The following is a 13,195-nucleotide window of genomic DNA, read 5'->3' as shown; positions in this document are numbered from 1 at the left end:
CTGGGTGGGATGTGAGGGGAGGGCTCCCCCCGAGAGACCCGTGCTGTGGGGGCCGCCGTTGCAGCAGAAGAGGGAAGCCTCATGAAGACACACGCCAGGTGTGCGGACTGAAGTCCTCCTTGGCTGCTTCCCCTTCTCCCAGCCGCCCCAGGGCTCCTGGTGGTGCCTCCCAGGCTCTGGCCGGGCCCAACTCAGAGCGATGAGCAGATGCTCCCGGCTGAACTGGAACCACCACCAAGACCAAGAAAGCGGGAGAGGCTGGGCTTGCTGCCCGGAGTGCCTGTGGTGGGGGGGGGTCCCTGGGTGGCCTTCTCTCTCCTCCACAAAGGGGCCCTTCTTCACAGACGTCCTCCGTCTGAACAAACCACAGAGAAAGAGCACCCACTCCTGCTTCCTCTGTAGACGTAGAAGGAGAGGGAAATACTTAGCAAAAGGGATGCGGGTTAGATGGTGGGTAGGACGACCCAACAAGACCTTGGTGGGAACCTGGGGGCAGGGGACCTGCAGTAAGCGGGGGCTGGGACTATGCTCTTACCCCATGTCCCGGATGATGCATCCATATCCAGCGCATTCCCCCCAAAGACAGGCCCCGCCCTGTCTGCAGAGCTCCTGCTGTGCAGTGTTGGGAGTCAGACTGCCCGCACCTTCTAAGATCTCTGTCGCCCGCTGAGAAGTTCTTCCTCCACCTAACCACAGCCCCTCTGTGGGACGGTAGTCTGAAACCTGGAATCTTCCTAAATAAAAATGCTGAAGATAGGAACCATGGTACACTTCCAGCAGCACACAAGGGAAATTATGTCTTCCTTCCCTCCTCTCCACAAGGCAGCGACCGTCCCTGTGTCCTCCCCGAGACACTTGATATGCACGTACGCACGTGTCTACAACCCCCCATAGAAACACTGACCACCGCACTTTCCTAAACCAGGCCTCCTGGCCTGAGGGCAAGACAAAGCCCAGGGACCCCTGCATCTGCTGAAGGTGCATCCAGAGCGCCGGCTGGGCACCTGGGCACTGTGTCCAGGAAGGAGGGACACATGAAAGCCATCTGGTCTTGTCCCACTCTTCATTTCGCAGAGGAAACGGACGTGGGACAGGAGGAAGGCTACAGAAGCCCCCCCACCCCCACCACACCCCAGGGGCTCCCGCCAGGACAGGTCTCAGAGGGCCGGCCAAGGCCCAGGACACAGCCAAGAAGAGGCGGGTCCATCGGTACCACGACGCGGCTTATTTAATGGCCAGCGCCTCCAAGGTTCCCAGCCCTCCTTTCAGGACCCTCCTGCTGTCTGGCCTTGCGAGGGTCCTCAGCAGCCCCCCAAGCCCAGGACAGTCGCTGGGGAGGAGGGGTCAATGGAGCCGGGGCCCACTGGGCTCCGGGGTCGACAGGAAGGAAGTCGCTGGGGATCTGCCCCCCACACCCGCCCTGAGCATCAGTCTTCACAGCCCCTTACCCTCTGGTGCTGGGGCCCTGGGTGGGGGAGGCAGCCAAGGCTGGGGGCCAGCCCTCTGCCTGCACCGGTGGCCTCCTGGCCTGGGAAGGAAACTCCCGGCGCAGTGGTTGGGGATGGGAAGGCGGCCGGAGGGCCCTGCACAGGAAGGAAGGGCGCGGGCCCAGCAGGTGTGCGAGGAGCCTGCGAGGGTGTGGGCCGCGGGGAGGCAGAAAGACCCAGACCCGGACCGGGGCGGCGGGGTGGGGGCGCTCCCTCGCCGGGGATGCCAGCACTGGGCCGGGAGGGGCCTGGCGGGACACTTGGGAATGTGCTCCCGGAGCCCTATGGAGCATATGCAGATGAGCCCGTCTGTATGCAGATGAGCCCGTCTGTATGCAGATGAGGAAAAAGGCCTCCTCCTCTCCGGGTTAGCACGAGGCCCACGCCCCTTCCTGGGGGCCCAGCTGCGGGGCAGCCTGGAAAGAGGCCAGGCTGGGGAGAGGCCAACCTGCGACGAGGGTTGGACTTCGGGAAGGACTTACCCAAGCAAAGTGGGCAAGGAGCTGGAGAGGAAGGGGGAATGTAGAGGGGCGGTGGGGCGAGCCAGGCAGAGAAGATGGGGGGCGGACGAGGACAGAACACAGCGGGAGGGGAACAGGCCGACCGAAAGCTGGGAAAGCTGGGAGCCGGGCAGCTAAGAAAGAACTTAGACTGGGGGCTGGGCAGCCACTCCGTGCCAGGCCTGCTGGGTCCCCTTGGGTCCTGCCAATCGAGGCCCCCCAGGCCGACAGATGTGTCCAGGACCCTCTGTTTGCACATGGCGGGGCCATGGCCTATCAGCTCCAGGGCCTCGTCCTGCCCTCTGGGAGGGTGAAAGGTGTTCAAGGTCAGGGCCTGTGCTTGGCCTAGGTAGGGGCCCCGGCTGGGGGCAGCAGAGATGGGAGACACCAAGAGGGGGACATCAGGTGGGGGAAGGATGCCAGGGATAATGCTGTGGAGGAAACTGAGGCCAGGATCTTGGGAGCTTTGCTCTTCTCCCTCAGCAGATCCAAGTCCCAACTGAGCCTGAACCCAGGGCACTGGGACCCCAGCCCAGGGCCCCTTCCTTGGAGTGCAGTGGCCGGGAGTGAGGGTGTCTTTGAGAATAGCCTCTCCTCTCCGTCCGGTGGCCCCCGGCCCCCCACGTCCAGTGGTGCAGCCAAGGCCTTTGTGGGGAAGCCGCGGGGAAGAGAGGCCCCTTGTTGGCCTGTTCATCTCACCGGAGGCCCCGCCAATGCCAGTCGCCAGCACCGCTGGGCTCTCCTTCCTGGGGGTGCCAGCAGGCCCCCCACCCGAGACCACTGCTGCCCACTCCCCAGCTCTGTCGTTTCCTGGAGCCTCAGGGCCTTGGCCCCAGTCCCGGCTGGAGGATGGCGGGGGGGCCCCAGCCCCAGCCCCTCCCATACCCCTCCTTTCACACGCTGGCACCAGAGTCGTGGGAACGCCAGGCGGCAGCTGGGCACCAGTGCCGGGCTTTGCCCACCCCCAGCTCAGTCGACCTCGGCGAGGGGAGAGGGGCAGGCTGCCCCCAAAAAGCCCCTTCAGGATGGGGCCCTAGAAATCCTTAGCCCTAATTATGAATCTGGGGACAAACAAGGCATTTGCAAGTCAATTAGTGACAGAACTTTCCCAGGAAAGCGCTTCATCCAGGCTCTGCTGAAGCCTGGGCCCCATGCTGGGTCACCTTGTCCCTCCTCCTGTCCCTGCCCTGCTCAGAGCTCAGGCACAGTGTTCCGCCAGCCCCTCAGCCGAGGTGCCAGAACCCGGAGTGGGCTGGAGGCTGGGGGACAAGGCCGTGCTCTGCAGAGGTCAGCTGGGGGTCCCTCTGAGGCTGTCCCCGGGGCCGGGCCGGACCCTCGGGTCCACCGCAGCACAAGCCCCCGGCTGGCCTGGGCGGCGGGCAGGGCTAGGTGGACAAGAAAGTAGACATCACTGTGAAGAGGCCAGGGGGTAGCTTCCCTGTGGGCAGAGAAAGCAGGGCAGGAGGCAGGCAGCCCAAGGGGGTTCAGCTACACCTATGGGAACTTCAGGGGGGCTGGCCCACCATCTGGGGCCACTTCTCACCGACAGAGAGCCAGGGCAGGACACTCCTCCTCCCAGGCCTGGGAAAGGCACTCTCTGCCTAGAGGACCCCTTAATTGGGGGACGTGGCGGTGGTGGGGGGGAACGGGCTGTTGGGGCAAAAGCCCTAGAGCCAGGCTCGCTAGCCATCTGAGGGAGATTAAGGGATTACAATTAAAAGGCGTTTGCAGGCCGAGCAGGTGGGCTGGGCTAACGATCTAATTGCCGCCTTACACCAGCACTTTCCAGGGGCTCTAATGAGCGGGGTGGGTTTTTCAAGGGGGGGCAGGCGGGAAAAGGAAGAGGGGAGAGTGCACCGGGCCAGGAGGGGCGGGGCCTCAGCTTGAACACCCCTGCTCCAGGGGCCACACCGCAGAGGCCCCCCCACCGCTGCCCTCCCGGAGGACCCAAGATGAAGCTGTGTCACAGAGCTCTGGGGGCAGGAGAAGCGCTTCCAGGCCAGGAATGAACAAAGGGGCGCTTAGGTCCGGACAGAGCGGAGCCCTTAAGACGGCGGTCAGGGTGTACTCTGTGTCATGCATTTTACCACATACTTTATAGACGTACATAACCCTCACAACCACAGTAAAGTCGTGTCCCTCCCAGGACAAGACCCTGGAGCTGGGGGTCCCACCGACCAGGGGGGTTCCCTTCAGATCCGGCCTTTCCAGGAAGGGACAGAGGCACACACCCTCTCCAGACCCCAAGAAACCCCAGGCTGAGGGTCCAAGCGTGCAGGGTGCAGCCCCTGAGCCCCCGCTATGGGGCCCCAGGCCCCTCCTCAACTCTCATGCAGAGAGAGACCTGGGCATGCAGAAGGCGCCGCACAGCAGAGCCCTCGCACACTCTGTTCCAGTTCCAGGACAGCCAGCCCTTCTGCTCCTTTTTAAACATTTTTAAAAAGTCTTTATTTGGGGCGCCTGGGTGGCTCAGTGGGTTAAGCCGCTGCCTTCGGCTCAGGTCATGATCTCAGGGTCCTGGGATCGAGTCCCGCATCGGGCTCTCTGCTCAGCAGGGAGCCTGCTTCCCTCTCTCTCTCTCTGCCTGCCTCTCCATCTACTTGTGATTTCTCTCTGTCAAATAAATAAATAAAATCTTTAAAAAAAAAAAAAGTATTTGTTTACTGGAGAGAGAGAGCATGTGTGCACGAGAGAGCCGGGGAGAGGGGCAGAGGGAGAGGGAGAAGCAGGCTCCCCGCAGAGCAGGAAGCCAGACAGACAGACAGACGTGGGACTTGATCCCAGGACCCTGAGATCTTGACCTGCACCAAAGGCAGACACTCCACCGACGGAGCCCCTCAGGTGCCCCCTCCGCCCCTTCTCTGCCCTTCTGAGAGGTCCTCCTATCCCCTCCGTCCCTAGGCTCTCCTCCCTCATTCTCTGGCTGAGAGGGTGTGACGCAGGCTGGGGAAACACAGGCATGGGGCTTATTTCCAGAAACCGAAGGGCCTGACCCACGTAGTCCTGGGAGGGTCCCGAGCAGCTGGGGACGGGCAGGAAGTGGGGCAGAGACAGGTAGGTCCAAGGGAAACTCCGTGCCCTCTAGTTTACCCTTTGTGCCTCCAGAGTGTCGAGAAGGAATTACTCTGAAACAATTACATTCAAAATATTGGTTATTGCATCTTTTTTAAAGGCTGGGGAAGGATAGTGCTTCACCCCAAAGGCCAGAGTAGCAAAGCCCGAGATGCTTCAGTTAGGAGGCAAGAATGGGATTTCAGTTCCTTCTATCTGCCTCTCCCCTCCTCCGGCCTCTGCCGGCCTCCATCCCAGGCACCTGGGCCTGGTCAGTGTCCCCCGTGCTCTAGCCAGGTCCCTGGGGCCTTTTGGGACCGGCCCCCAGAGCAGCAGCACCCCTCCCTAGCCAGCTGGCGTTGAGGGCAGAGCCTGACTTCCCATTAGCTCCACGTGCAGGCTCCCTGAGCCCGCACTGGCCCTATGAGGGGACAGTGGTGGCCTGGTGGCTCCCATCCCTGCTGCCAGGCCCCCGTGGGCCCACTTGCTCTCTCCGCACATCTGTGTGTCCTCCCTCTGGGGCCTGGGGCCTGGGCCCTGCCGGCCCTTCCTCCCCCGGGGCTGGCTGCCTTGCTGAGAGGAAAGGGGGCCTGGTCGTGGGGCCTTCGAGAACCATCATCTGGAAAATGGGGCTGTAAACGTGGCTCTGCCGGAGCGGCGGGGGGCTAACTGTGATAATGGAAGTGGAGTGCCCAGCGCAGCAGGGCCTGAGCAGGGCTCGGAGCGAGGCTGTCATTGCCGTTATTAAATGGGAGGGACCCTGCGCCGTGTGCAGGCCTGTGGAGGGGACCCCTCGTTACTGCTCTGGCTGGGGATAATGAGGCCTGTGGTAATAGCCCCTCACACTCCCAAGCCCGCTGACAAAAGGCCCAACAAAGTGGGAAGTGAATGTGCATAATGGGACACTCGGGGGGCTTCGCCCAGGCTGGGGGGGGACCAGGAGGGACCCCCGGGCTGTGGCTCCAGGTGCTCAAGGACCCCACAGGCCAGAAACCCCAGCCCGCAGGCCGTCCTTTCTCTACCTCACCGGGGCCGACGGCCTTCAGACACAAAGCCGGCTTATGATGGGGGGCTGGCCGGCGCACCCAGACCCCAGGCCCTGGGGCCTCAGGAGGCCATTGCGGGAGAATGACACGACCAGCTACTCCCATCATAAATGACCTGGAAAAAAACAGATCAGGAAAAGGGGAGCGGCAGGACAGGCAGGGTCCAGAGGTGAGTCACAGTTTCAAATAAGGTGCTTATGGAAGGCCAGGTTTTGTTCAACATCGTCTTGTGAAAAATCGTCCGTGAACACAAACCAAGCAGGCCAGTGTGAGGAGCCCCATGGCCCCCCGTCCGCCTCCTTCCCTCTGCGCCAGCTCCCCCCACCCCCTTGGCTAGGCTCAGAGCTGAGGTTTTGAAGCAAGTCCGCACTCTCCCTTCCCAGCGGCCCAGGCTGTGGGGCTCCAGAAAGCCGCATGGCCCGAGTTCCAGGCACGGGGACAGAGAGCCGGGGGCCTGGAGCCCTGGGCCTGGGATGCAACACACGGGTCCCACCTCCCTTGGTGACCGGCCGTGTAGCATTTCACGAGTCTCCGAACTGCTCAGAACCTCAGTTGCTCTGTCTGTGAAAGGGGGCTGCGGCCTCACCCTGCAGGGAGTCTGGAGGAGGAGGCGCAGCCCTCAGAGGGTTTCATGAAGGTGCCGCCGGGAGGCGGGGTCGGCTCTCCGCACGCACGTCTGGCCCTAGAGAAACTCAGTGACAGCTGGTGGTGTGAGGTACCCAAGCCAAGGTGGGGTCAGGACGGGGCATGGGGGAGGTCTCCTGCAGAAGGCCACTGCTGGCTAGCCAGCCACGGTGATGGGGGGGAGGCTGAGCCCAGAGACTGGCCACGTTCATGGTCTGCCCCTCACGGCCACCTGCCATGGATGGGCCACAGGGTCCCAGGCTGCTGGAGACAAGGGGAGCCTGGAGCCTGAATGGCCCCTGTTCTCTCAAGAGGCTTGGTCCCCTGTAAAGACCCTTATCGCCACCTCCACCTCCCTCCCAGGGTGATTATCACCCAGAGGGGCCTTTCCTAGGGGACATAAAGAGACCCTCAACTCCCATCCTCGGGGCAGGATAATGGGCCATTCACACTGAGGGACCCCAGCCCCACACCTGGCCCTCTTGGGCGCCCGACTCCACCGCCCCCATTGTCCCAGGGGCAGGGGAGCCCAAGTCCCCAGCTGGAGAGCTCCTGGCCCTTCCCCCACCTCTCCAGCCGCCTGGACTCCCGCTTAATTTGGGGGAGGTGGGTCCGCCATTCATCCACCCCCTCACTAAGAATTTCACTCCTCTCGAAAGCCCTTACAGAGCGATGGGAAAATGGGAGGGAATAATTAGGAAAATCATTAGCGTCTCAAGACCCATCTGAGAGGGATTAAGGGATTAAAAGCCTTCCAGCCAATCTCTCCTACTTTAAGGTTGTTGCAGGGGTTTGGGGTTTTGTTTTCAGGACCCCCCCCACTTTCTTCTGAGTTGGAGCAAACTGAAGTCTTGGTGGATCCTTCCCTCAAAAGCCATAGGAAAAAGTCAAGACATTGAAGTCCGAGCAGAGAAGAATGGGGGGAAGCAGGTGTGTGGGGGAGGGGCTCTTCCCAAGCTCTCCTGGGCCGCCTGGGGCCACTTCTCAGGGTATGAGTGCACAGGGAGGGGGTACTGAGGCACCTGGCGGGCCTGCCAGGCCACCTTCCACTGGCCCGAGCGCCCGCTGAGGGCTCAGCCTACTCTCTTGCCCCTAACTGGGTCGGTGGCCAAGGCTGGAGGTCAGGGGGGAGAGGGAGAGGCAGAGCGCCCGGTTCACGCTATCCTCGAGGCGGCCACAGTCCATTTGGGGCGAGCCGATAAACAGCGCATTACACCCTGCAAGGGGGGCCTACAGAGGGCACCGACCCCGGGCCGTCTGGAGGGCTTGGCCACCCTCCCCGCAGAGCGAAGTCCGGCTTTTCTGCACGGGCATTCCGGGCGTTCTGAAGGCCTGGCACCCGGTCGGCTCCTATTCTAGCCCATTGCTCCCTTCCACAGGGTCGTGCTGTCTCAGGAGAGGGAGAAATCCAGACACTGTGCCACCAGGGTTAAGGCAAACGGGGCCCCCAGGGGCCCTGGGTTTTGGGGACCTCCCTCCCGAGCTACCCCCGCATTCCAGGGAAGAAGGGCACTGGCTTCACGTGGCCCTGCCGGTCTCCTCTCTCTCCCTGGTGCCAGTCCTGGGGCTCCCTCCATTCCCCAGCTAAGCCCCTCGGAGCCTCTGCGCCCAGGGACCCCTGCTCCGTGGGGGAACGTGGAGTCCAGGACGGAGGCAGGCCGGAGCCCACCCGCAGTCCGGGAGACCACGCGGCCTGCTGGCTTGGGCATCAGTGGCCACGGTTATTAAGGGTCTGCATTAGCCACTGCCAACAAGAAGCCCGGTGCTGATTCCACCCATAATCCGAGGCTCGCGGGGTGTGGACGGAAGGGCGGGCGTGGGCCGGAGGGCTGGCAGCCACTGTGCGCCGCGTGGGGTCCGGCCGGGAGCCGCCGCAGGGCTGGGGAGAAGGGGGACCCTGCCCCCACCGCCAGCTCCCACCCTGGGGTTCCTTGACCCCCCGGGGCGCAGCCTCCGCAGATGCTGTTGGGACAAAATGAAGCGTGAGGAATTGCATGGAGGAGGGGAGGCTTCTGGAGAGAGCCAGAACCAGACAGCAGCCCGTGGGAGGAAGGCGAGGCTGTAAAAGCCTGAGTGAAATGAGCTAGAAGGGGATTGGGAACAAGCCCCACAGTGTCCCGGAGCCACATTCCTGCTCTGGGGAGACGGAGAGTGGATGGTGTGAGCGAGGACGGAGGGGACACTGGGGGGGGCGGGCAGCCCCTCCAGCCGAGGGCTCTCCTGCCAAGAAGAGCAGGGTGGGAAAGCGAGTTTGAGAACGGGTTGATGCCCAGGACAACAAAGCCACTTCCTCTCTCAGCCTCAAGCCAAGCTCGGCCTGTTTGGGGCCCCAGAGACCAGCCCAGCAGGCCCCAGGGAGCCCCAGAAGTCCGAGCCGGGGGAGCTCAGGTCGCTGCTCCTCTGGCACAGGCCGACATGAGGGTGCCACCGGCAAATGTCCTCGTGGGAGGGCAGCCACGCTCTGGGGTTCCGGTGGGGGCCTCAGCCGCATGTGCACGTGCGTGAGGACGAGGGTTTGCCTTCTTCCTGAGGTAGCCCGGGTCAGAATGCTCCGGAGGAATTCTGGGTCGGCCCAGAGACGGGGACAAAAGAGCAGCTGGGTGAGGAGCTGCGGGGGGGCCCAGTCGCAGAGGTGGGGCTGGGGGCCGGCAGAAGTCGGGCTGCTTCCCGGGCCCCATGGCACCCCTCAACTCCCAGCCCCGGGGCCCCTGACCCCGGCTCTCCTCTTAACTTAGAGTGTCCCAAATGCCAGCCCAGGAGGCTGCCCCCCATCCCCCAGGGTGAGGTGGCCGGGCACATTGTTCCTGTGTCCCCGGGAAGGCCAGGGGTGGAAGGCTGGGCCGGCCCAGAGGATCCTCAGGCAGCATCTCTCTTGTCTTCTCCCCCCTCCCCCATCCGGGCCTCTCGCCTTCCTGGGACCAGAGGCCTGGGTTTCCCAGGACAGCTTTCCTTTTGGTGTGGCCCCACCGATTCTGCCCTGAGAATCTGAGGAGTCCCAGATGTATCCCTGTTTCAAGGGTTCAGCACCAGTCCTAAAAGAGCTTCTCACCCGAGTGGCGGGCGCCGTCCTTCACAAATCTGCATGGAGGTCCGGGAAAGGTGGGCTCGGGCCCTGCGCCTTGTCCAGCCTCAAGCCCGTGAGCCAGAGCTCAGCCTGCAGGCCCCCGGAGCAGGGCTCCTGCCCCTCCCCGGAAAGGACTCTGCTCCCAGCCCAGAGCTCCCTCACCCACTGTCTGAGTATTTTTGTAAGTAAAACTCTACACCCCAGGTGGGGTTTGAACTCAGGCCCCCATAGTGAAGACTCTGAGCCAGCCAGACGCCCCTGTCTGAGCGTTTCAACCCAAGGTTTAGCCAGTTCCATGCGTGAGCCAGACACAGGCCCCTGGGCTGGGGTGGAGGGCCGCACCTTTTCATCTGCGGGAGGGGACCCCGCGTCAGTCAGTCCTGCCACCGTGCACCTTTCTCCCAGGCCAGACGGGGCCCCTAAGTGTGGTGGACAGGAGAAGGGGGGGGCAGGAAGGGCGGCCTGCACTGGGTCTGGGGCTCAGGGGTCAGGGAGGACTCCTGGGGTGTCTCTGTCCAGTACCCTGCTTTGGGGAAACCATGAGCGTTCTCCTCCGGGCTCTGGACAGGAATCGGCTGTACCAGTCCACTGGGTCCCCGTGATGTGAGAAAAGGGACGGCGACAGGGGTCAGAGGCTCTGTGGACAGGTAGGGAGAGCGGGAAGAGCCCCACCCACCGGGCCAGGTTGAAGCCCCAAGGGAAGGAACCCCAGCAGGCCAAGCTAGTGAGCAGGGGGAGGGAAGTGGGGGACTCACCCCGTTCTGACCCCCAAGTCAAGCCTGTTTGGGGCAAGGAGTAGGTGCAGAGGGGACAGGTTGGGGTCACCTCTGCCTGGGGCCGAGGCTGGTGATCAGACTGTGCCGCGGAGACAATGGCGCTCTGTCCCCGGCGCGGGGACAACAGCTCATCTCTATGCGGTGGCTGCCGGCCCCTTTCAGTGGTGGAAGCCGGCGGTGGAGGGGAATTCTCACAGGCCAGGGGCATTTGCATAGCCGGGCTCGCCCGACTGAGACATTGGCCCGCATTGTTCCCGCCTGGGCGGTGGCGGCCTCTGTGGCGCACGGGCCGGGGTGCGCAGAGGCGGGCTGTAGGCCAGACAAAGGGGCTGTGGCGCAGAGCCGGGAGGCAGCGGGCAGGGGTCCTGATGGTGGGAGAGAAATATTGGGGTGAGGCGGGGCACCCGCTGAGCCACCGACCCACACTTCGGACACCCACGCCGTGTCTAATTCCTCCCCGAGCCAGGGCGCACGCTGTGATGTGAATCCCAATGGCACAGCTCAGGCCTTTCCCAGGCTGCCGTGTTCAGGCCAGGTCCTTCAGAGGTCAGGCGAGCTGAGGTGGCCGGAGGGCTCCAGCCACACAGGCCCTGAGACACTGGGGAGCCTCCCAGGACGGACAGAGTTATGCAAAGCCAGAAGTGGAAGTGGCCACTTCTGGAAGTGGCCACTTCCAGAAACCCTTCCCTGAGTGTCCTGCGGGCTTCCACGCCGACCTCTGCATGGCCCGTCAACCCCATCAGTGTGTCCCTGGAGGAGCGCGAGGGCCCAGTGTCCTCGTCCATCGAGGTCCCAGAGCTGGGGTGCAGGCAGTTCGCAGTGGACAAGCATCTGATTGTCTTGCATTGAAAGTGATAATGGTGGTGATCAGAGGGGGCTTCCCTGAGGGGCAGAGGCCTACTTGTCCTGAAGGGGTGAGGAAAGAGCCCCCTTGGCCCCGTCCCTGCCATCTCCTTGACCTGCTTATTGTCACCCTGTTGGCCCAGGCTGGATGGTTGGGTCACCTTGCCCATCAGGGTGGTGCTGAGTGGGGCTGCAGGCAAGATGGGGGAGGGGCTCCTTAGACACCCGTGTTTCCTGCCCTCTGAGCTCCCGGCCAGACAGCAGTGATGGGACCATCACCCCTGTCCCCCGTCACTCACATACCCCATTGCCCTCATCCCCAACCACAAGTGATGGTTGCCTTCCTCATGGCACAGTCCGTGGGGTGCCCAGCAGCCTGCTGGCCCTCAGGACTGGGTATGGGAGAGAGATGAGGGAAAGTGAGGACAAACCAGGCATCTGGCTCGGGACAGCTCAGACCTGGACCGAGTCCCCTGAGCACTAAGCCCAGCACTGTCTCCAGGCCACCGGAGGCTTCATGGGGGACATGGAGCAGGGGACCACCTGTCCCAGGGCGCTTTCGAGGTGCGGTCCCCACCTGGGACAAGGTGGCCTTGTCCTCTGGGTGGGCCACCCCACAGTTCCTCCCTCAGAAGCTGCCTGGCTAGCCACCTCCCCCAGAGAGGGCTCAGTTGGTCCCTTCCTCCAAGAAGCCCTCCTCCACGCAGCAGGAAGCAGCAGCCAGCCTGGGCTGGAGCAGGCCACGTTTTCAAGCCTGGAGATGCGGCCTTGGTCAAGCAAGGACCAGAAGCAGAGGGCCTGGTGGAAAATGCTGGCGGCCGCGTGCAGAATGATGGTCCAGACTGAACCAGGGCACGCCAGGGCTCGTCCCTTTCCTGACAGGTTTTCAGGTCCCTTTGAGGACCGCTGGGGGTGGGGGGGCTCCAGTTCAGCGACTGGACCTGGGCCAGCACAGGGCTGGGAGCTGAGGCCCCAGGGCGTGGACGGAGGATGTGGCCTCAGCTCTCCCCCAAGCCCCCCCACCCCCGCTGGGGCTGACAGGACAGGGGACCCTCTTGCCATCTGGGCCGTCATCCTTCTGCCCCAGCTCAGGGGCCTCCCCATGACCCGCCCACCCTGGCCAGCCATGGGGGCCTCCAAGGAGGAAGGACAAAGCTGACGGGCTCCTGGGGCAGGGACGGTCCCCTGGAGCGCTGGTCCCTCCGGGCTCTCTGTGCTCCTCCCCCCTCCTCCCCCTCCTCGCTCCCCAGCCAAACTCCACACAGTGAGGAGGACACCTGCTGGGGGCACCCGCTGCCCTTGACGCCCGCAGTCCCTGGGTCTGAATGGCTGTTGGTCTCGAGGGAGTGTCTGTGGTCCTCCCAGCTCCGGCCCAAGTGTGGAGGAAGGGCTGGCCGGGGTGGAGGGGTCACGGCCTGCCCGCTGCTGGGGGGCCTCTCTGTCGCACGACCTCTGAAGCCCTGGAGCCCGCCTGACACACGGGGGGCTCAACACAGACACGGGGCAGGCATGCTGGGGAGCAGAGCGGGAGCCTCCGGGAAGGACACGGGTTTGGGAGTGTGGGGGCGAGAGGGTCAGGGACACTGGCTCCCGCGCCGGGCCCGGAGCGCCCTCTGGTGGTCAGAGGAGGTCAGGCCGGGGGCTGCCTTCCCTCCCGCAGCCGCTCTCGGGGCGCTTCACACTCCCAGGGCCTCACACCGACAGGGGCAGAAGGGGCGCTTGGCTGCGGGCTACTTCCAGGGACTCCGTGGCAAACAACTCCCTCTCCCCTTCTGGGCCCCGCAGGCGCCTGCCCAAGTCAGGA

The sequence above is a fragment of the Neovison vison genome, chromosome 10 (genome assembly GCF_020171115.1).
Source record: "Neovison vison isolate M4711 chromosome 10, ASM_NN_V1, whole genome shotgun sequence".
In the NCBI taxonomy this organism is placed as follows: Eukaryota; Metazoa; Chordata; class Mammalia; order Carnivora; family Mustelidae; genus Neogale; species Neogale vison.
The sequence above is the reverse complement of the archived record's forward strand: the minus strand, read 5'-3'. Positions refer to the sequence as shown.